This window comes from Phocoena sinus, chromosome 12 (assembly GCF_008692025.1).
Source record: "Phocoena sinus isolate mPhoSin1 chromosome 12, mPhoSin1.pri, whole genome shotgun sequence".
In the NCBI taxonomy this organism is placed as follows: domain Eukaryota; kingdom Metazoa; phylum Chordata; class Mammalia; order Artiodactyla; family Phocoenidae; genus Phocoena; species Phocoena sinus.
In genome coordinates, this window is record NC_045774.1 from 2,475,198 (window position 1) to 2,497,956 (window position 22,759).

The following is a 22,759-nucleotide window of genomic DNA, read 5'->3' on the forward strand; positions in this document are numbered from 1 at the left end:
AGCCATTTAGTCATCTCATAAAATAACATAGAGTATTTGTATGAACTCAGGTGTTATAAAATATGCAAGCCGGGAAAGTCACTTCCGTTTTCTGTGACATTTGTATAACAGGACTTTTAACAGCAAAATTACCCTTTATTACTGAACAAGCAGCTTCTTAAAAAGTATCATCTTCTCAAATATCTTAGGTTAAATATGGGAGTTTATTATGTGAACGCTGGGGCTCTTTGTGGGAGGTGATAGGAAGTTCGTGATGATTTAACAGGAAGAAATGAGGCTGGTAATTACTCAATGCTAGTTTCTCACTCAAGCACTGACTCAATTTCCTTCGATAATGCATTTTTTGTCTTATGCCTTTTTTCTTTTTTTTTTTTTTTTTTTTTTTTTTTTTTTTTTTTTATGCGTTACGCGGGCCTCTCACTGTTGTGGCCTCTCCCGTTGCGGAGGACAGGCTCCGGACGCGCAGGCTCAGCGGCCATGGCTCACGGGCCCAGACGCTCCGCGGCATGTGGGATCTTCCCAGACCGGGGCACGAACCCGTGTCCCCTGCATCGGCAGGCGGACGCTCAACCACTGCGCCACCAGGGAAGCCCTGCCTTTTTTCTTGAAAGGCAGTTTTCTGTGGAGGTTGACGGCTCTGTTTCTGGGTGAGACAGCCTTGGGTTTCCTCTGGGCTCCTGGCTTAATTTGGGGAAAAGAAGTACATCAGTGGTATTCAACTTTCAATGCCGTCTCTCGATTGTGGAGAGATTAGTTCTTTTGTAGAATTAACATATTCATCCATTCATTGCGATTATTAGAACATTACTCTTTGTAGTGAGCTTGGAAGAGTAGTTAATATCATGCTCCCAACTCAGGGGTTTATGAAGTAGCTACCACATTCTTAGCACATAATAGGAGTTCACTAAATGGGAGTGATTTTCCAAATGTGAGCACTTACCACCTAAAATAAAATATGAATAGATATTTAATGCAAATGCCTATATTACATTTTTTAAAATACATATATTGAGTTATTACAATAAGAAGGGCTTATATAAGTGAAAGTCTTATTAATAGTAGTGATAAGAAGCAGCTCTTAAGGGGCCTAAGGACTTCCCTGGTGGGGCAGTGGTTAAGAATCCGCCTGCCAATGTCGGGGACACGGGTTTGAACCCTGGTCCGGGAAGATCCCACATGCCACGCAGCAGCTAAGCCCATGTGCCACAGCTACTGAGCCTGTGCTCTAGAGCCTGCCAGCCACAACTACTGAGCCCACGTGCCGCAGCTACTGAAGCCCATGCGCCGAGAGTCCGTGCTCCGCAACAAGAGAAGCCACCGCAATGAGAAGCCCACGCACCGCAACAAAGAGTAGCCCCCGCTCACCGCAACTGGAGAAAGCCCGTGCACAGCAATGAAGACCCAACGCAGCCAAAATAAAATAAATATATGTTGTAAATCTTTAAAAAAATAATAGTTCTATTTTCAGTTTTTTGAGGAACCTCCGTACTGTTTTCCATAGTGGCTGCACCAATTTGCATTCCCACCAACAGTGCACGAGGGTTCCCTTTTCTCCACACCCTCTCCAGCATTTGTTATTTGTGTTCTTTTCGATGACGGCTATTCTGACAGGTGTGAGGTGATACCTCATTGTGGTTTTGATTTGCCTGTCCCTGATGGTTAGCGACGTTGGGCATCTGTTCACGTGCCCACTGGCTGGCCGTCTGCTATTGATGATAAGTGAGCAGAATTTGAGATGCATCATTTAATCATTCCTTCATCTGATATATTTAACAATACATTATCGATCAGTGGACTGGAGCCAGAATATCCATCGTGGGGTTTAAGAAAACCATTCAAAACAGAAGTGGATACACAGAAAAATGAGGCAACATGTTGTTCAATTGACGGTATTTCAATGGGAGAGAAGGCAGAGTAGGGCAGCACATACATGACTTTGAAACAAATGGAGTTTTGCTCCAAGTTCTACCTGATCTCAAACCTCGCCTGCTTTCTGGTTGTGTGACATTTGGAGAAAGAAGAAGGCTCCGTCAGTGCCTGGGGCCATTTTAGCAGGTGGCACTGAAGGGTTAGAAAGCATCGTGGGAAGACCAGAAAGTGGACAGCACCAGAGGCCACCCCCAGAGCAGAGCGGAGAGGGGCCTCAGGAGGGGCCTGCTCTCTGGTCCCCCGGAAGGGCCAGGACCCTCCTCTTGGCCTTCCCACCGGTTGGCTACCGTTCATTCCCAGTTTCATCACTGATGTGGTCATCCTTTGTTGACCCTCGAGGGATGGAGGCACCACAGTCCCATGTCATCAAGCCACTGCCCACCACCTGTCTGTGTGGTCCTTAAATTTAGGAAGAGTTTTACATTTTTACATGGCTGGGAAAAAATCAAAAAAGAATATTTCATGACCCATGAAAATTATGTGGAATTCAAATTCCAGCATCCATAAATAAAGTATTATCAGAACCCAGCTTCGCTCATTAATTTACCTGTTGTCTATGGCTATTTTCCTGCGGCAGTGACAGAGTTAAGTGATTGTGACAGAGGCCGGGTGGCCCCTACAATATTTACTATCTGCCTTCTACAGGAAGACTTTAATCCACTGACTCTCAGAGTCAACCTTTGGTTGAATATTGAGGATTTCATCTCTGTGGTATTAGACAACCCTCAGGTTCTTTGGCTTCCTGCCATTCTTAGTAACTTTCAGATGTCCAATTACTTATCAACACACACATATATGTACATGTACACAGACACACATACAAGTAAGAAAAATATCTAATGGCTGGATTTGTAACCTGGTTGACCTTTTATTTACCACCACCCCCAATTTTATTTGCAAGCAAAAGGCCTGTTCAGTGTGTCTAGAAATATTGGGATCTCACTTTTCATAACCTCAAGGTCAGCTATTGAGACATAACTGATCTCAAAGTGTTTGCCAAGTTCACGTTGCCCGTGTGTGTGGGAGGGTGCAGATATCTTACAACAGTGGGTGAGATTTTGAGATATGTCTGTGTTGAAATATGTGTTAGTTACTTTCTTAGAAACACCTCATTAATCCATGTTTTGGGGTCAAGTTATTTTGATCATTTTAAGAGGAATATATGCCCAAACTCTTTTGTCTTATATTTTCAGGCATATTTGTATTTTACTGTATGGTTAAAAAGTCAATATGTATTGGTTTAGATTTTGATACGGTCTTAAGATTATCCACTCTATTCAAACAAACATGGAACGCTTAGTCTTTTTAAAGGGAAAATTATTTTCAAAGGCTTTTAGTTTTTCCTGATGCGCACTGGCTTAGGTTTCCCCTTGTAAACTAAAATTCAGCCTGACAGATAAGGCTGAGCGCTGTTTTCTAAGGACCATCCTGCAGTAACTTCCTCCCAAGGCCAGCCCCTGATAACTGCTATCTGCAGACAGAATGGCAGCCTGTGGGAGATAAGATCTTCGCTGGTTCCCTTTGTGCCTGTAACTAAGGAAGCTCTTAAGGGGAAGTGAAGGTAGACTCATAAAGCTATTTTTGTCTTTGTAGCAAAGTGCCCAGTAAAACAGTCATGAGTGGAAAATCTCTGTCGAATGTACCTGCCTCAAGAGCAAGCTAGTTATGAAAAGCACTGCTGATGAAATGTCTGGGGCATTTCCAGGATGCCAGTTTGTATTACTGGGACATTCTGGAGCTTACACAGATATGCTCTGTGTGTCCAGCGCGCCCACCCCCTTCCCCCCCCCATCCTGTTCTTGAACTTCCACCTTTGTTCCCGCTTTGTCTCTCCTCCCAGGCTTGGTCCATCCGCCCATTTTCTGTCCTGGAATTCCAGTCCCTCCCACTCACTGGGCCCTTCTCAGCTTATAAACAGTTTCCTTGTTCTCTTACTAATTTGCATAAGCTCATTAGATGGCACATTAACTCTTTGTTATATACATGTTATGAATTATTTTTTTTTTGCAGTTTGTTTCTGTTTTGGTTTTGCTATCCAAAAGTTTTAAATTTAGTCTTGATTTCATTTGAAAAGTTGCATCCATCAAAGGATGACATAAATGTTGTTTTATTTTAATACTTTGGTCTAAATTTGTCACATTTAGACTTTTGATTTTTCCGGCATTTTAGGTTGTGCGTTGTATCCTAGGGATTTAACTAATTTTTGCCAAATTGCTGACCTATTCTCTAATCACTTGTTATGATAACTTTTCTGTTCTGACTACAGATATCACTTATGTCCTAAACTCGTATATACCTGCTCTGTTTTTGGATTTTTCTCCTACATTAGCCTGCCTCCTCATACTGTTTCTTCCAGCTTTATTCAGATATAATTGACAAATAAAATTATATAAATTTAAAGTGTACAATGTGTTGATTTGATACACATATTACAAGATGATTACCACCATAATGTTAGCTAACACCTTCATCACTACTTATAATTCCCATTTCATTTTTGTGGTGAGAATATTTAAGTTCTACTCTTTTAGTAACTTCCAACGTATAATACAGTATTATTAACCACAGTCACCATGCTGTACATTACAGCCCCAGAACTTATTCATCCTATAACTGATCTTTGTACCCTTAGACCAACACCTCCCCGTTTTCCCCAGCACCTGCCCCTGGTAGCCATCACTCTACTCTCTGTTTCTATGAGTTTGACTTTTTTTAGATTCCACATATAAGTGATATCATACAATGTTTGTCTTTCTCTGCGTAGGACTTATTTCACTTAGCATAATGCCGCAAGGTCCATCCAATTTGTTGAAAATGGCAGAATGTCCTTCTGCCTCATGAATGAATAATGTATATGTCACACATCTTCTTTACTCATTAATCTGTTGATGGATGCTTAGGTCTGTTGGTTGTTTCCATGTCTTGGCTATTGTGAATAATATTGCAATGAACATGGGATTACAGATATCTCTTTGAGATCCTGTTTTCATTTCCTTTTGGACATATGACTAAAAATGGGATTCCTGGATCATATGGTAGCTCTTATTTTTAATTTTTTGAGAAACCTCCATACTGCTTTCCACAGTGGCTGCACCAGGTCACATTTCCACTAACGGTCCACATCCTGGACAACACTTGTTGCAAGCACCTTTTCATATACCTGTTGGCCATTTAGATGTCTTCTTTGAAAAAATGTTTATTCAGTTCTCTGTCCCTTTTAAATTAGATTTGTTTTTGCTGTTGAGTTGTATGAACTCCGTATATATTTTGGATAGTAACCTCTTATCAGATATATGGTTTGCAGATATTTTCTCCTATCCTGTAGGTTGACTTTTCATTTTGTTGATGGTTTCCTTTGATGAGTAGAAGCTTTTTAGTTTGATGTAGTCCCACTTAGTTTTTGCTTTTGCTGCCTGTGCCTTTGGTGTCATACCCAAGAATTTGTTGCCAATTTTCATACTATTTTTGATATTATATTTTACACTTGATCTTAGCCGAAAGACTGAGAGATATTATATTTTAATATTTGCTAAGATAAGCTGCCTCTCATTCCTCTTCTTCTCCAGGGATTTCTGGGCTATTCTCACAGATTTAGTCTCCTAGATAAGTATAGTTACTTTTATTTTATTTTTTTGTGTGATTTTTTTTGTTGTTGAGATATAATTGACATATAACATTATATTAGTTTTAGGTGTACGACATAATGATTTGATATTTGTAAATATTGCAAAATGATCACCACAATAAGTTTATTTAACATCTGTTGCCACATATAGTTACATATTTCTTTTCTGGTGATGAGAACTTTTTAAAAAAATGGTGAGTCATTTCTTTGTGCATTGATTAACCAGTTTGTGAAATACTAAAGTGCATAAGTAAATTTTGATCATAAAATTACCCCCACAGATATTCAGTCGGTACCTACTATAAAAAGATCAAATTATATTTTAATCATAGAATTACCCCCACAGATATTCAGTCGGTACCTACTATAAAAAGATCAAATTATATTTTAATCATAAAATTACCCGCACAGATATTCAGTCGTTGGTACCGACTGTAAAAAGGTCAAATTCTCTGTAGGACTCATTTTATTCCGGTGCACTCTAGAAATAAAATTGGAGATTGAATGTCCTTGAGCTTATGATGGAGTATTTCACATGAAAGCTATGCTTTTTAAAGAATTTCTTTTGATGGGTGACAGACAAGTTGAATGTTAAAGTGATTTTAATGTAATGATGTGACTGTTTTTTGTTTTTTTGTTTTTTGGAATGGTTCGTTGTTGAAGTCTAGTTGATTTACGGTGTTTCAAGTGTGCAGCAGTGAGACCTTCCGAGAACTCTTCTAGCAGCTGTCAGGTTATCAACTTATTAACTATAGTCGTGAGATGTGTGTTACATCCCCAAGTCCTATTCACCGTATAACTGGAGTTTGTACCCTTTGACCCCCTTGACTCACCCCGCCCATACTCCTTTATAAAAGGCAGCTGGTGGGGCTGGTAGGGCTCCCTCGGCAGGGCTCACATGCCCACCTGAGAGCTGCGGGCCAGGAGGGTAGTTCACGCCCCGAGCCCCTCCTCCTGAAGTGGAGTCCTGCCAGCTCACCTGAGCCCAGGTGTGGAGCAGGGCACTGAGGAGCGTTGGCAGGGGCTCTGCTCACAGCTGCCTCCCTCACAAGGGTCCCTCCTACCCGTTCTCACTGTCCCCTTGCAGAGGCCTCTCCAGGGCTTCTCATGAACCACTGTGTTGATGTGGTTCGGTGTTTATGTCACCACGTCCCTAGGCTGGATCCAAAGCCAGAGAAGCACATGGCAGGACACGAGGCCAGGTGAGGGTGGCCACCTCACACGTGCCCAGGGCAGCATGAGGCCTGGGCCCTCAGACCATAGAGAACAGTCTAGAACACAGGGTTCAACACATGGTGCTGAAGCCAAATTGTGCCTTCTGACAAAAAGTTGCCCAGGAACAGGTAATAGTGTCCTGGGTGTGCCATCGTGAGGGTCTACAGACTGGGTGACATTGCAGGAATTGAGTTTCCCGCAAGTCTGCAGCCACACACTTGAAGGGTGTCAGCAGAGTTGCTTCCTCTAAGAGCTCTGAAGAAGAATCTGTTCCGTGCTTTTCTCTTAGCTTCTAGAGTTGTGGGCAGTCCTTGGAGTCCTTGGCTTGTAGCTACATCACCCCAATTTCTGTCTTGTCATCACAGGACCTTCTTTTCTCTGTGTGTCTCTGTCTTCTCGTCTTATGAGGACACCCATCATATCAGATGAGGGCCCCCCCTAATGACCTCATTCTAGCTACTTACAGCTGCCAAGACCCGATTTCCAAGTAAGGTCACATTCTCCGGTTCTGGGGTTTGGGATATCAACATATCTTTTGGGAGGACACAATTCAACCCATACTTTCTTTCTCCTCCTTCGTCCTCCATCTCATGGCTCTGTCTTCTTGAGACCTGAGCCTGCATTATGGGGCTCAGCTGTGAGTCAAAGGCTTTTCTGTGAACCAGACGTGGTCCAGAGTGTTGCTTCCACATGAGGATGTGTCCATGTTTCAATCCAGTGGCACACCATCCAAACTCGAGTACCTTGCCTCCCTGCTCGCCCCCTGCAGGATGTTGGGGACATAACCAGTGTAGCCGTGTGGGGCTGGAACGACTGGACAGGTCAGGAAGAAAGGGTCCACCATAGACGATTGAGCAGGGAATGGACACGGTGGGGCAGGTGTCAGGAAAACTAGCCCAGTAGAGCTCTTGAGATACCTGGGAGGGAGAGGCGGGGTCAGACCAGCTACCATGGGGGTTGAGGCATGAAGCAGTGAGGCTTGGGACTGGGTGGCGGCCACAGTGATGGGGTTAATGTGGTGACAGCAGAGTGACTTTGTGGAAAACATCAACAGGATATGGGGACTGGTCGGCTGTGACGGGTGCACTGGTGAGCTGGTCACCATGACATCCATCACCTACGCAAGTAACATGGCCAAAACTGACCCTCGGGCAAAAAGGTCTTATTTATTTTTTGCTTCTGGTTTCACTCTGAATCTTTCATGAAACTCGGAGTGTCGTGGTTTTCGCTTGCTCATGTAGTGAATCTGAACAAATGACTCATTGGGTCTGGAATAATCTCACTTCTGGGACTCATCATCCATTCCTTGTCTGTTCTTTTTGTGTTTTCAGCCACTCCTAGATATTCCTCTTCTTTGTTTTCCTTCTGTATCATGCATGAATGTTTTTATATTTCTGCTCAGGGCTATGACCCAGATATCTAGACATTTGTTGTTTAAAAGAACAGAGCAAAAAGCAGTGGCTGTTTTCTGTACTTTTCTTGCACAATCCATCTGCACAGATTGCACCAATTTTTCATAAAAATCCTCTGTCATGCCCTTCAGTATCCCTTAGATTTATTTTTCTCATTTTATTCTATCAAGTATGATTTTTTAAAAAAACTCTTACACTTACTTTCCCTTGTTGTGTTCTTCTAGTTTATAGCAATCCAGCTGGCCACAGGGTCAATCTGTGGCTACAGGGTTCCTACACTTTGAAGGGGAAAAAAATGTATTCTTAGACTAGGGTGGTGAGTGAAAGTCAGTGGTGGGAGAGTGTAGGTGGTGAGGCAGAGTGCCTGTGCAGGGAGATGTGATAGCCAGGGTGCTACAGGGGAAGGATGGAAACTCATCAAAAACTAAATTTGGGACCGAGCCCTGGAGAACGTGACCAATGATGCAGCTTTGGAGGAAAGACTGATCATTCCTAGTGATTTTATGACTGTGTTTTCATGATCTGTTCCTGTAGTTTTTGGCTTAATTCTAAATAAGCTGTCAGGAAGCCAGACCTCGTTGGTGGAGAGTCCTCTCTCTTCCCAGCAGAACCTTCACTCCCACCTGAGGGCAGCAGAGCAAGTAATTAAACACAAACAGCTGTTACAGGAATAACTGCCAGGTGGAAGGTCTCAGATGCTCAGCTCCCAAATCTGCATGCTGGTGTGTTCTAATTAACCCACCTCCATGAGATACTGAGTAGCTTACTTCCTTGCCAGTAAAAGAAGAAAACTCGGGATAAACTTTATGTCTCAGTGGCCACATGTAGATCACGTTTGTCCATCCACAGAAATCATGACGACATATAGGATGAGGAACTGAGACGGTAGAGCCCTCCGGCTTCAGTAATTTTCTAGACATGTAGGGACACAGCACAGCTGTGGACCTTGGTGGGACCACATGGAGACAGCACGGGGAGAGTAGTGGCCTCCCCAGGGCGTGCGGGGCTCATGCCAGTGCTGCAGGCAAGCTGGCGCCTCTCTCCCCACGCTCTCATGGCCCCGCTGGGGTCTCCTTTTACCACCAGACTGTAAGCTTAGCCCAGCTCCTGCTCATCGCAAAGACCCATAAATGCTTATTAAATAAAGCCACATATAAACCTACAGGATGGGTGTTAACTCCGGCCCCAAATCCCCAGTAGTCTTCTGTATCTTCTAACTCACGGTCATCCCCTCACAGTAGCAAGAAAAAAATCTTTAATCAGTACAGTCCTTACACCTGGACAAGAGGAGCCTGGGCCTGGGCCCTGAGTACTAGAAGCTCCCTCTGGCCTGCACTGGCCTTGCCCCTCACTAAAGGTGTGCTCCTCCAGATTCTGTTCCCCTCCCTTCTAGACTATGCTCCAGGTGCCTGGGATCCAGAATTTCCTGTACCCATGACCACCAAGCCTCCTTCTTGAGCCTCTGTGGGACTCCTATGGAGGTCCATCCGCCCCAGGGGTGGACCACGCCAGCGGTGTGTCCATCCCCGTGTCCATTCCATCCATGTTGTCAAATATGTGTGCTGAGTTGTCCCTAGGATTCCCCTGTTAACCTTTCCGTGTCTGCAGGGTCTGTAGTGATGTCCCTCGTTCATCCCTGATGTATTTGTAATCCGTGTCTTCGCTTTCTTCTCTTATTTTCTGTTAGTGTTGTTAGAGATTTGTCAGTTTTATTGATCTTTTAAAAAACACAGTTCTTTGTTCCATTGATTTTCTCTTTCCAATTTCATTTATTTCTGTTCGTTCTTTCTGTTCCTTGATCCACTCATTCATTTCCTTGTATTTATTTATGTCCTTCCCTGTGCTTGCTTTGGGTTTACGTTGCTCTTCTTTCTTGAGGTCTTTGAGATGAGCGTTTTCTGTTGCTTAACTCTCCGTCTCACCCGCTCCTTCCTCTTTTCCCTTCATTCAGCTACTTGAGCTCAACCTGTGAATTTTTATTTTGGTTATTGTGCCTTTCAGATTCCAAATTTCCACTTAGTTCTTCTTTATATCTCCTGTTTCTTAGCTGAGACTTTCCATCTCTTTGCTGAAGTTTTCTATCTTTTTTTTTTTTTCCAGCCTGTTTGAAATTGCTTGTGGATGCATTTTTTTTTCATGTCTGCTTTGAAATGTTTGTCAGGTAATTCTTCACATTTTTGTCATCCTGGTTTGACACCCATCGTTCTCTTTTTCACTCTGATTGAGATTTTTCTGGTTCTTGGTATGATGAGTGATTTTTGATTGAAACCTGGACTTTTGGGGTATTTTGCTATGAAACTCTGGATCTCGTCTAAGGCTCTTGTTTAACAGGTGTGCTCGGACACCACTCCAGCAGAGGAAGTGAGGGTCTACCTCATTATCACAGGGATGGGTGCAAGAATTCCAGGTTTTCATAGCCTCCACTGGTACCAAGGGGAAGGGTGTCAATACCACTGGGCAGTGGTTGGAGCCTTTGTGTCCACTGGGCATCGGTGGTGGTGTTGGGGCATCTTGTTCCAGCCTGGTGAGGGAGGACAATAGGCTTCTCACATGAGACAGCAGGCTTTTGTTGGGGCTTCTTGGGTTTTTTTGGTCTGTGCCCATTGCTATTTCTGGGTTACTGGTTTCTTCAGCTGCAAGTCTGAGATACACAAGGCAAAAAGCAAACCCAGGGAACTCATCACCACTGTGTCGTTCCTCAGGGCCTGAAGTCTTCAGCTGAGGTCTTCTTCTCTCCCCCTTCCAGAGTCTTTATGTTTGTTTTATATGAAATGTCCAGCATGTTCAGTTGTTCATAATGAGAGGAATAGGGAAAGGAGCATGTGTTCCATCTTCCTGGAAGTAGAAGACGTAATATATGTACTTCCAGGAAAAAATTAAAAGAGACGGTGTTGGACCACACACACACACACACACACACACACACACACACACACACACGTGCGGGTGTGTGCATGTGCACCTTGTTTTACAAGAAAGTGTAGTGAAGAATTCAGAGCAAAGTGCATTCTGCTGGGGAAATGATCACAATACTGAAGGCAGCGTTTGCGAATATCTGTCCATTGTTATTGATTTAAAGCCCTGGCATGCTTCAGGGATTAAGGCTAAAGTTTTAGCTTTAATGCTCCAGATTTGAAATAAGGCTTAACATAAGCAAAATTGGACTGAATCTTGCAGATGTTCAGAGATTCAAGTTATACATTTTTCAGTTGACTTGCCCATGATGGTACCGAAGGAGTATCGTTACAGCAATAAATCAAGAGATTGGTAAGGAAAGGAGAAGAAGACATTGCATGGTGATTTGAGACATAAACATGATTAAACTTAAGTTGCATTGATTTCATTAGTATTCCATGGGTATTTTGAACATTATACTGTCGATTCTAGTTAAATATAGAATATGGCGTCTATGAAAATTGAAGCCCTCTCAGATGTTTAAAGATGTCCTTCCATTTAGAAAATCATGGTTGTTCTGTACATGATATGAACCTTTTTAACCTGTAATTTGCTTTCAGCTGTGTTGAGTCAGAGGCAGACGCAGAAACTGAAGTGTTTACTTGAAAAATACTCATTGATGGTAATTAAATCCATCCTGGAGAATAGAGGCTATGTTTATACATCTATAAATCCAAGAGATGGCGGGGACCAGAAAGATTGCATACAGCTCACTGAAGAATGGACCAGGATTTAATTCATCCTTTCTTCTCTTTTGTTATTTGACATTTACTAATCCTCTCAACCCACCTCTACCTCAGGGTCTTCACCAATTTCATTGGAGATTCTGACTTTCCTGAGAACAAGGTGGTGTAAAGATTAGGAATGATTAGAAATGGAATGTGAGGGACTTCTTTGGTGGTGCAGTGGTTAAGAACCCACATGCCAGTGCAGGGGACGCAGGTTCGAGCCCTGGTCCGGGAAGATCCCACATGCCTCAGAGCAACTAAGCCCATGCGTCACAATTACTGAGCCTGTGCTCTAGAGCCCACGAGCCACAACTACTGAGCCCACGAGCCACAACTACTGAGCCCGTGTGCCACAACTACTGAAGCCCGCATGCCTAAAAGCCTGTGCTCCGCAACAAGAGAAACCACTGCAATGAGAAGCCCGCGCACTGCAACGAAGACCCAGTGCAGCCAAAAATAAATAAATAAATAATTTTTAAAAAAAAGAAATGGAATGTGATTTGAGATTAAGGTAGCGTACAAAGTTATCTTAAGTAGTTTCTTCTTCTCTGCATGTACTTATCCTTAAGTACATGTCCATCTTTTTTTTTTTTTTTTTTTTTTTGGCGGTACGTGGGCCTCTCACCGTTGTGGCCTCTCCCTCCCGTTGCGGAGCACAGGCTCCGGACGCGCAGGCTCAGCAGCTGTGGCTCACGGGCGCAGCTGCTCCACGGCATGTGGGATCTTCCTGGACCGGGGCACAAACCCGTGTCCCCTGCATCGACAGGCGGACTCTCAACCACTGAGCCACTAGGGAAGCCCCATGTCCGTCTTTATTTCTGGCTTCTGGGGCCATTGTTCTTATTCCTCCATCAATGAAAGTAGTGATTTGTTACATTTGTGCCCAGCTTGACGGGCAACTCCACAGGCGTCATCCCTGTGAGGACCCGGGGAGGTACGTATATGAATTATGCCCAGTTTAAGTAAGAGGTAACTGAGCCCCCGTTGGGATAAGTGATGTCCCAGGTGGCAGAGTCAGGGATGAGCCCTGTCCAGGCTCCCGGCTTGCACGTGTGTAACCCTGCTCCTCCTTTTCTTCTCTGACGGCTACACACTGTCCAGCTCATGACTGTCTCTTATTCCTCCTAGCTGTGTACATACTTAGCTCAGCTTAAGCCACAGAACTCAATACATTTTAATTTGGTGGTACAACTGATCATGTCTATTATTTCTTGCTCACGGAAACCAGTGGTGGGGACTTCAGTTTAGAAGTCACCTATTCCGATCACATAGTGAAAATGTCAGTGTAAAGATTTCAGTTGTTTGGGAAAGTAAGCCATGGTGGTGAAACCTAGAGTAAGTTAACAGCTGTTAATCGTTAAGCTAGGGGTCCCCGACCCACGGGCCGCAGACCGCTACCGGTCCGCAGCCTGTTGCGAACCGGGCTGCACGGCAGGAGGTGAGCGGTGAACAAGGGAGTGAAGCTTTACCTGCTTCCCCATCGCTCCCATTGCCACCTGAGCCGTCCCACCCCACCGCCCCTGTCTGTGGAAGGATTGTCTTCCACCAAACCGGTCCCTGGTGCTAAAAGGGCTGAGGACCACTGATGTAAGCAGCAGCACAGGTCTGCCTGGTTCCCAGAGCACACTGCTGATCACAGGCGCTTCGTCCAAGAGACGTCATCCAGCATCTTCTGTATTCCTGGCTCCGAGCCAGAATCACAAGGCAGGACAAACGGGAGCTGCAGGGAAGAGCCTTTGTTTACACCAGTTACTTTTTAACATCCTAGCAAGCATCCTGTTTACAGCATCCTAATAAAGGAGGCCATTGGTACAGCTCAGCTGTTGAGAGATGGAAATTTTCTGTGTAGAATCCAAGTGATTCAACTCTGTATTTGATATCAAGCTTAGTCCTAGTATGTTTCCAACAGAATTAGTCATGACAAAAATATGCTGAGTTAAATTAGTTTTTTTCCGGATCCAATAAAGAACACAAACATTTTAATGAACTAAATATGAATTTTAACTGTCAATACACAGATATAATTACACTAGGGAATATTTTCCTTTTTCTGTGATTGTGCAGGATTAGCAAGAAAAAGTCTCTTCTTTAAAGATAACGAGCAGTAATAGGGACTTCCCTGGCAGTCCAGTGGTTAAGACTCCGCCCTCTCAATGTAGGGAGCACAGGTTTGATGCCTGGTTGGGGAACTAAGATCCCGCATGCCACACAGGGCAGCCAAGATAAATAAATAAAATATGATGAGCAATAATAATAATAGATAATTCTTTAGTCCACTTCTCAATCTAATTCCTCTTCACCTTTCTAGAATAACTCTCTCATAATTGCCCTTTTTCTTTTTTTTTTTTTTTTTTGAGGTTGTTTTTTTTTTATTTATTTATTTATTTTTTAAACATCTTTATTGGGGTATAATTGCTTTACAATGGTGTGTTAGTTTCTGCTTTATAACAAAGTGAATCAGCTATACATATACATATGTTCCCATATGTCTTCCCTCTTGCGTCTCCCTCCCTCCCACTCTCCCCATCCCACCCTTCCAGGCTGTCACAAAGCACCGAGCTAATATCCCTGTGCCTTGCGGCTGCTTCCCCCCAGCTATCTACCTTACTACGTTTGTTAGTGTGTATATGTCCATGACTCTCTCTCGCCCTGTCAAAACTCACCCCTCCCCCTCCCCATACCCTCAAGTCCGTTCTCCAGTAGGTCTGCGTCTTTATTCCTATCTTACCCCTAGGTTCTTCATGACATTTTTTTCCCTTAAATTCCATATATATGTGTTAGCATACGGTATTTGTCTTTTTCTTTCTGACTTACTTCACTCTGTATGACAGACTCTAGGTCTATCCATCTCATTACAAATAGCTCAATTTCATTTCTTTTTAAGGCTGAGTAATATTCCATTGTGTATATGTGCCACATCTTCTTTATCCATTCATCCGATGATGGGCGCTTAGGTTGTTTCCATGTCCTGGCTATTGTAAACAGAGCTGCAATGAACATTTTGGTACATGACTCTTTTTGAATTTTGGTTTTCTCAGGGTATATGCCAAGTAGTGGGATTGCTGGGTCATATGGTAATTCTATTTGTAGTTTTTTAAGGAACCTCCATACTGTTCTCCACAGTGGCTGAACCAATTCACATTCCCACCAGCAGTGCAAGAGTGTCCCCTTTTCTCCACACCCTCTCCAGCATTTATTGTTTCTAGATTTTTTGATGATGGCCATTCTGACTGGTGTGAGATGATATCTCATTGTAGTTTTGATTTGCATTTCTCTAATGATTAATGATGTTGAGCATTCTTTCATGTGTTTGTTGGCATTCTGTATATCTTCTTTGGAGAAATGTCTATTTAGGTCTTCTGCCCATTTTTGGATGGGGTTGTTTGTTTTTTTGTTATTGAGCTGCATGAGCTGCTTGTAAATTTTGGAGATTAATCCTTTGTCAGTTGCTTCATTTGCAAATGTTTTCTCCCATTCTGAGGGTTGTCTTTTGGTCTTGGTTATGGTTTCCTTTGCTGTGCAAAAGCTTTGAAGTTTCATTAGGTCCCATTTGTTTATTTTTGTTTTTATTTCCATTACTCTAGGAGGTGGGTCAGAAAGGATCTTGCTGTGATTTATGTCATAGAGTGTTCTTCCTATGTTTTCTTCTAAGAGTTTGATAGTTTCTGGCCTTACATTTAGGTCTTTAATCCATTTTGAGCTTATTTTTGTGTATGGTGTTAGGGAGTGATCTAATCTCATACTTTTACATGTACCTGTCCAGTTTTCCCAGCACCATTTATTGAAGAGGCTGTCCTTTCTCCACTGTACATTCCTGCCTCCTTTATCAAAGATAAGGTGTCCATATGTGCGTGGGTTTATCTCTGGGCTTTCTATCCTGTTCCACTGATCTATCTTTCTGTTTTTGTGCCAGTACCATACTGTCTTGATTACTGTTGCTTTGTAATATAGTCTGAAGTCAGGGAGCCTTATTCCTCCAGCTCCTTTTTTCGTTCTCAAGATTGCTTTGGCTATTCGGGGTCTTTTGTGTTTCCATACAAATTGCGAAATTTTTTGTTCTAGTTCTGTGAAAAATGCCAGTGGTAGTTTGATAGGGATTGCATTGAATCTGTAGATTGCTTTGGGTAGTAGAGTCATTTTCACAATGTTGATTCTTCCCATCCAAGAACATGGTATATCTCTCCATCTATTTGTATCATCTTTAATTTCTTTCATCAGTGTCTTATAATTTTCTGCATACAGGTCTTTCGTATCCTTAGGTAGGTTTATTCCTAGATATTTTATTCTTTTTGTTGCAATGGTAAATGGGAGTGTTTTCTTGATTTCACTTTCAGATTTTTCATCATTAGTATATAGGGATGCCAGAGATTTCTGTGCATTAATTTTGTATCCTGCTACTTTACCAAATTCATTGATTAGCTCTAGTAGTTTTCTGGTAGCATCTTTAGGATTCTCTATGTATAGTATCATGTCATCTGCAAACAGTGACAGCTTTACTTCTTCTTTTCCGATTTGGATTCCTTTTATTTTCTTTTCTTCTCTGATTGCTGTGGCTAAAACTTCCAAAACTATGTTGAATAAGAGTGGTGAGAGTGGGCAACCTTGTCTTGTTCCTGATCTTAGTGGAAATGCTTTCAGTTTTTCACCATTGAGGATGATGTTTGCTGTGGGCTTGTCATATATGGCTTTTATTATGTTTAGGAAAGTTCCCTCTATGCCTACTTTCTGGAGGGTTTTTATCATAAATGGGTGTTGAATTTTGTCGAAAGCTTTCTCTGCATCTATTGAGATGATCATATGGTTTTTCTCCTTCAATTTGTTAATATGGTTTATCACATTGATAGATTTGCGTATATTGAAGAATCCTTGCATTCCTGGAATAAACCCCACTTGATCATGGTGTATGATCCTTTTAATGTGCTGTTGGATTCTGTTTGCTAGTATTTTGTTGAGGATTTTTGCATCTATGTTCATCAGTGATATTGGCCTGTAGTTTTCTTTCTTTGTGACATCCTTGTCTGGTTTTGGTATCAAGGTGATGGTGGCTTCGTAGAAGGAATTTGGGAGTGTTCCTCCCTCTGCTATATTTTGGAAGAGTTTGAGAAGGATAGGTGTTAGCTCTTCTCTAAACGTTTGATAGAATTCACCTGTGAAGCCATCTGGTCCTGGGCTTTTGTTTGTTGGAAGGTTTTTAATCACAGTTTCAATTTCAGTGCTTGTGATTGGTCTGTTCATATTTTCTATTTCTTCCTGATTCAGTCTTGGCAGGTTGTGCATTTCTAAGAATTTGTCCATTTCTTCCAGATTGTCCATTTTATTGGCATAGAGTTGCTTGTAGTAATCTCTCATGATTTTTTTTATTTCTGCAGTGTCAGTTGTTACTTCTCCTTTTTCATTTCTAATTCTATTGATTTGAGTCTTCTCCCTTTTTTTCTTGATGAGTCTGGCTAGTGGTTTATCTATTTTGTTTATCTTCTCAAAGAACCAGCTTTTAGTTTTATTGATCTTTGCTATTGTTTCCTTCATTTCTTTTTCATTTATTTCTGATCTGATTTTTATGATTTCTTTCCTTCTGCTAGCTTTGGGGTTTTTTTGTTCTTCTTTCTCTAATTGCTTGAGGTGCAAGGTTAGGTTGTTTATTCGAGATGTTTCCTGCTTCTTAAGGTGGGCTTGTATTGCTATAAACTTCCCCCTTAGAACTGCTTTTGCTGCATCCCATAGGTTTTGGGTCGTTGTGTCTCCATTGTCATTTGTTTCTAGGTATTTTTTGATTTCCTCTTTGATTTCTTCAGTGATCACTTCATTATTAAGTAGTGTATTGTTTAGCCTCCATGTGTTTGTATTTTTTAAAGATCTTTTCCTGTAATTGATATCTAGTCTCATGGCGTTGTGGTCGGAAAAGATACTTGATACAATTTCAGTTTTCTTAAATTTACCAAGGCTTGATTTGTGACCCAAGATATGATCTATCCTGGAGAATGTTCCATGAGCACTTGAGAAAAATGTGTATTCTGTTGTTTTTGGATGGAGTGTCCTATAAATATCAATTAAGTCCATCTTGTTTAATGTATCATTTAAAGCTTGTGTTTCCTTATTTATTTTCATTTTGGATGATCTGTCCATGGGTGAAAGTGGGGTGTTAAAGTCCCCTACTATGAATGTGTTACTGTTGATCTCCCCTTTTATGGTTGTTAGTATTTGCCTTATGTATTGAGGTGCTCCTATGTTGGGTGCATAAATATTTACAATTGTTATATCTTCTTCTTGGATCGATCCCTTGATCATTATGTAGTGTCCTTCTTTGTCCCTTTTAATAGTCCTTATTTTAAAGTCTATTTTGTCTGATATGAGAATTGCTACTCCAGCTTTCTTTTGGTTTCCATTTGCATGGAATATCTTTTTCCATCCCCTTACTTTCAGTCTGTATGTGTCTCTAGTTCTGAAGTGGGTCTCTCGTAGACAGCATATATAAGGGTCTTGTTTTTGTATCCATTCAGCCAATCTGTGTCTTTTGGTGGGAGCATTTAGTCCATTTACATTTAAGGTAATTATCGATATGTATGTTCCTATTTCCATTTTATATATTGTTTTGGGTTCGCTACTATAGGTCATTTCCTTCTCTTGTGTTTCGTGTCTAGAGAAGTTCCTTTAGCATTTGTTGTAAAGCTGGTTTGGTGGTGCTGAACTCTCTCAGCTTTTGCTTGTCTGTAAAGGTTTTAATTTCTCCATCAAATGTGAATGAGATCCTTGCTGGGTAGAGTAGTCTTGGTTGCAGGCTATTCTCCTTCATCACTTTCAGTATGTCCTGCCACTCCCTTCTGGCTTGTAGGGTTTCTGCTGAGAGATCAGCTGTTAACCTTATGGGGATTCCCTTGTGTGTTATTTGTTGTTTTTCCCTTGCTGCTTTTAATATGCTTTCTTTGTATTTAATTTTTGACAGTTTGATTAATATGTGTCTTGGCGTGTTTCTCCTTGTATTTATCCTGTATGGGACCCTCTGTGCTTCCTGGACTTGATTAACTATTTCCTTTCCCATATTAGGGAAGTTTTCAACTATAATCTCTTCAAATATTTTCTCAGTCCCTTTCTTTCTTTCTTCTTCTTCTGGAACCCCTATAATTCGAATGTTGGTGCGTTTCATGTTGTCCCAGAGGTCTCTGAGACTGTCCTCAGTTCTTTTCATTCTTTTTTCTTTATTCTGCTCTGCAGTAGTTATTTCCACTACTTTATCTTCCAGGTCACTTATCCGTTCTTCTGCCTCAGTTATTCTGCTATTGATCCTATCTAGAGTGATTTTAATTTCATTTATTGCATTGTTCATCGTTGCTTGTTTCGTCTTTAGTTCTTGTAGGTCCTTGTTAACTGTTTCTTGCATTTTGTCCATTCTACTTCCAAGATTTCGGATCATCCTTACTATCATTATTCTGAATTCTTTTTCAGGTAGATTGCCTATTTCCTCTTCATTTGTTAGGTCTGGTGGGTTTTTATCTTGCTCCTTCATCTGCTGTGTGTTTTTCTGTCTTCTCATTTTGCTTATCTTACTGTGTTTGGGGTCTCCTTTTTGCAGGCTGCACTTTCGTAGTTCCCGTTGTTTTTGATGTCTGTCTCCAGTGGCTAAGGTTGTTTCAGTGGGTTGTGTAGGCTTCCTGGTGGAGGGGACTAGTGCCTGTGTTGTGCTGGATGAGGCTGGATCTTGTCTCTCTAGTGGGCAGGTTCACGTCTGGTGGTGTGTTTTGGGGTGTCTGTGGCCTTATTATGATTTTAGGCAGTCTCTCTGCTAATGGGTGGGGTTGTGTTCCTGTTTTGCTAGTTGTTTGGCATAGGTTGTCCAGCACTGTGGCTTGCTGGTCGTTGAGTGAAGCTGGGTGCTGGTGTTAAGATGGAGGTCTCTGGGATATTTCCACCGTTTAATATTATGTGGAGCTGGGAGGTCTCTTGTTGACCAGTGTCCTGAAGTTGGCTCTCCTACCTCAGAGGCAGAGCCCTGACTCCTGGCTGGAGCACCAAGAGCCTTTCATCCACACAGCTCAGAATAAAAGGGAGAAAAAGTAGGGAGAATTAGTAGAAGTATGAGTAAAGAAAGAAGGAAAGGAGGAAAGGAAGGAAGGAAGAAAGAAGCAAAGAAGGAAAGAAAGGAGGGAGGGAGGGAGGGAGGGAGGAAGGAAGGAAGGAGGGAAAGAAGGAAAAAAGACAGAAAGAAAGATGATACAGTAAAAATAAAATAAAGTATAATATAGTTATTGAATTAAAAAATATTTAGAAAAAAAAAAAAAAAAGGGACGGATAGAACCTTAGGACAAATGTTGGAAGCAAAGCTATACAGAGAAAATCTTACACAGAAGCATACACATACACCTTCACAAAAAGAGGTAAAGGGGGAAAAATCATAAATCCTGCTCCCTGAGACCACCTCCTCAATTTGGGGTGATTCGTTGTCTAAAGGAGGGAAGGAAGGAAGGAAAGAAAGAAAGAACGAAGGTAAAGTATAATAAAGTTATTACAATTAAACTTAATTATTAAGAAAAAGAATTTTTAAAAAAAAGTCATGGACGGATAGAGCCCTAGGACAAATGGTGGAAGCAAGAGTATACAGACAGGATCTCACACAGAAGCATACACGCACACATTCACAAAAAGAGGAAAAGGGAAAAAAATCATAGATCTCGCTCCTAAATTCCACCTCTTCAATTTGGGATCATTCCTTGTCCATTCAGGTATTCCACAGATGCAGGGTATATCAAGTTGATTGTGGAGCTTTAATCCGCTGCTTCTGTGGCTGCTGGGAGAGATTTCCCTTTCTCTTCTTTGTTCTCACAGCTCACAGGAGCTCAGCTTTGGATTTGGCCCTGCCTCTGCGTGTAGGTCGCTGGAGGGCGTCTGTTTTTTCGCTCAGACAGGACGGGGTTAAAGGAGCCTGTGATTCGGGGGCTCCGGCTCACTCAGGCCGGGGGTTGGGGGATGGGGGAAGGAGGGGCACTGCGTGCGGGGCGGGCCTGCGGCGGCAGAGGCAGCGTGACGTTGCGGCAGAGGCCGGCGTGATGTTGCACCAGCCTGAGGCCCGCCGTGCGTTGTCCCGGGGAAGTTGTCCCTGGATCCCGGGAACCTGGCAGTGGCGGGCTGCACAGGCTCCGCGGAAGAGGGGTGTGGAGAGTGACCTGTGCTCGCACACAGGCCCCTTGGTGGCGGCAGCAGCAGCCTTAGCGTCTCCCGCCCGTCTCTGGGGTCCGCGGTTTCAGCCGCGGCTCGCGCCCGTCTCTGGAGTTCCTTTAAGCAGCGCTCTTAAACCCCTCTCCTCGCGCACCAGGAGACAAAGAGGGAAGAAAAAGTCTCTTGCCTCTTCGGCCGGTGCAGGCTTTTCCCCGAACTCCCTCCCGGCTAGTCGTGGTGCACTAACCCCTTCAGGCTATGTTCAAGCCGCCAACCCCAGTCCTCTCCCTGAGCTCCGTCCAAAACCGAAACCCGAGCCTCAGCTCGCAGCCCCGCCCGCCCCGGCGGGTGAGCAGACAAGCCACTCGGGCTGGTGAGTGCCGGTCGGCACCGATCGTCTGTGCAGGAATCTCCCCGCTTTGCCCTCCGCACCCGTCGCTGTGCACTACTCCGCGGTCCCGAAACTCCCCCCTCTGCCTCCCGCAGTCTCCGCCCGCGGAGGGGCTTCCTAGTGTGTGGAAACTTTTCCTCCTTCCCAGCTCCCTCCCACTGGTGCAGGTGCCGTCCTTATTCTTTTGTCTCTGTTTTTTCTTTTGCCCTACCCAGTTACGTGGGGAGTTTCTTGCCTTTTGGGAGGTCTGAGGTCTTCTGCCAGCCTTCAGTAGGAGTTCTGTAGGAGTTGTTCCACGTGTGGATGTATTTCTGGTGTATCCGTGGGGAGGAAGGCGATCTCCGCGTCTTACTCTTCCGCCATCTTCAAGGTCCCCCCTCCCCTTTTTCTTGTTAACACCTTTATTCTATATTTCTTCCATCATTTTAAATGTGCCCAGACATTCACTAACCTTTAGTATAAGTCAAGATAATTTGTAAATTTATTTATTTTTATTTATTTATTTTTGGCTGCATTGGGTCTTCATTGCTGCGCACGGGCTTTCCCTAGTTGCGGCGAGCGGGGGCTACTCTTCGTTGCGGTGCGCGGGCTTCCCGTTGCAGTGACTTCTCTTATTGTGGAGCACAGGCTCTAGATGCGCGGGCTTCAGTAGTTGTGGTACGCAGTCTCAGTAGTTGTAGTTCTCGGGCTCTAGAGCGCAGGCTCAGCAGTTGTGGCACACGGGCTTAGTTGCTCCCCGGTATGTGGGATCTTCCCAGACCAGGGATCGAACCCGTGTCCCCTGCATTGGCAGGTGGATTCTTAACCACTGCGCCACCAGAGAAGACCTAAGTCAAGGTAATTTGAATTCTTCTGTTACCGCTAACCCAGCTTTGTCCCTTACCATGCCACTGAAATTGTTTCTAGAAGGCTACTGTTTACCTTTTTCTTAGTAAATCATCAATATTTCCTCATTAAGACTAATGCTGCATTTGGAAACTGATTATTCTCTTATTCCTGAGCTGTAGCTATCCAGGTGAGATGGAGCTGGGTTCTAGTCCTGCTGTCTGGTTTTAAGGAAGTCACCTCTCTATCTATGTAAAGAGATGACACCGCCTACTTCAGTGTTACTGAGAACATTTTATAAGATGATAGATGTCAAGCCCTAACCACAAGGTAGATACCTAGTAGATGCTAGGTTTCTTTCTCTTTTCCTACTAATTCTCTTCCCTAAGCATCCTTTATTCTAGACTTTTCTGGATAATTTTCCTCTTCCCAATCACTGATTATGGATATCTCGGACTTGTTTTATTTTGACCCTATTTCCAAATAAAGTCCTGTTCACAGGCCCTGGTGATGCGGGGGCATGTGCATGACG

At 43.0% G+C, this 22,759-nt stretch overlaps 1 protein-coding gene across 6 annotated transcripts in view; it reads left to right on the forward strand.

Moving 5' to 3' along the window:
• RPS6KA2 (ribosomal protein S6 kinase A2) overlaps positions 1-22,759 on the forward strand; it is a 356,893-nt gene that overhangs the window by 98,003 nt on the left and 236,131 nt on the right. The window lies entirely within an intron of this gene.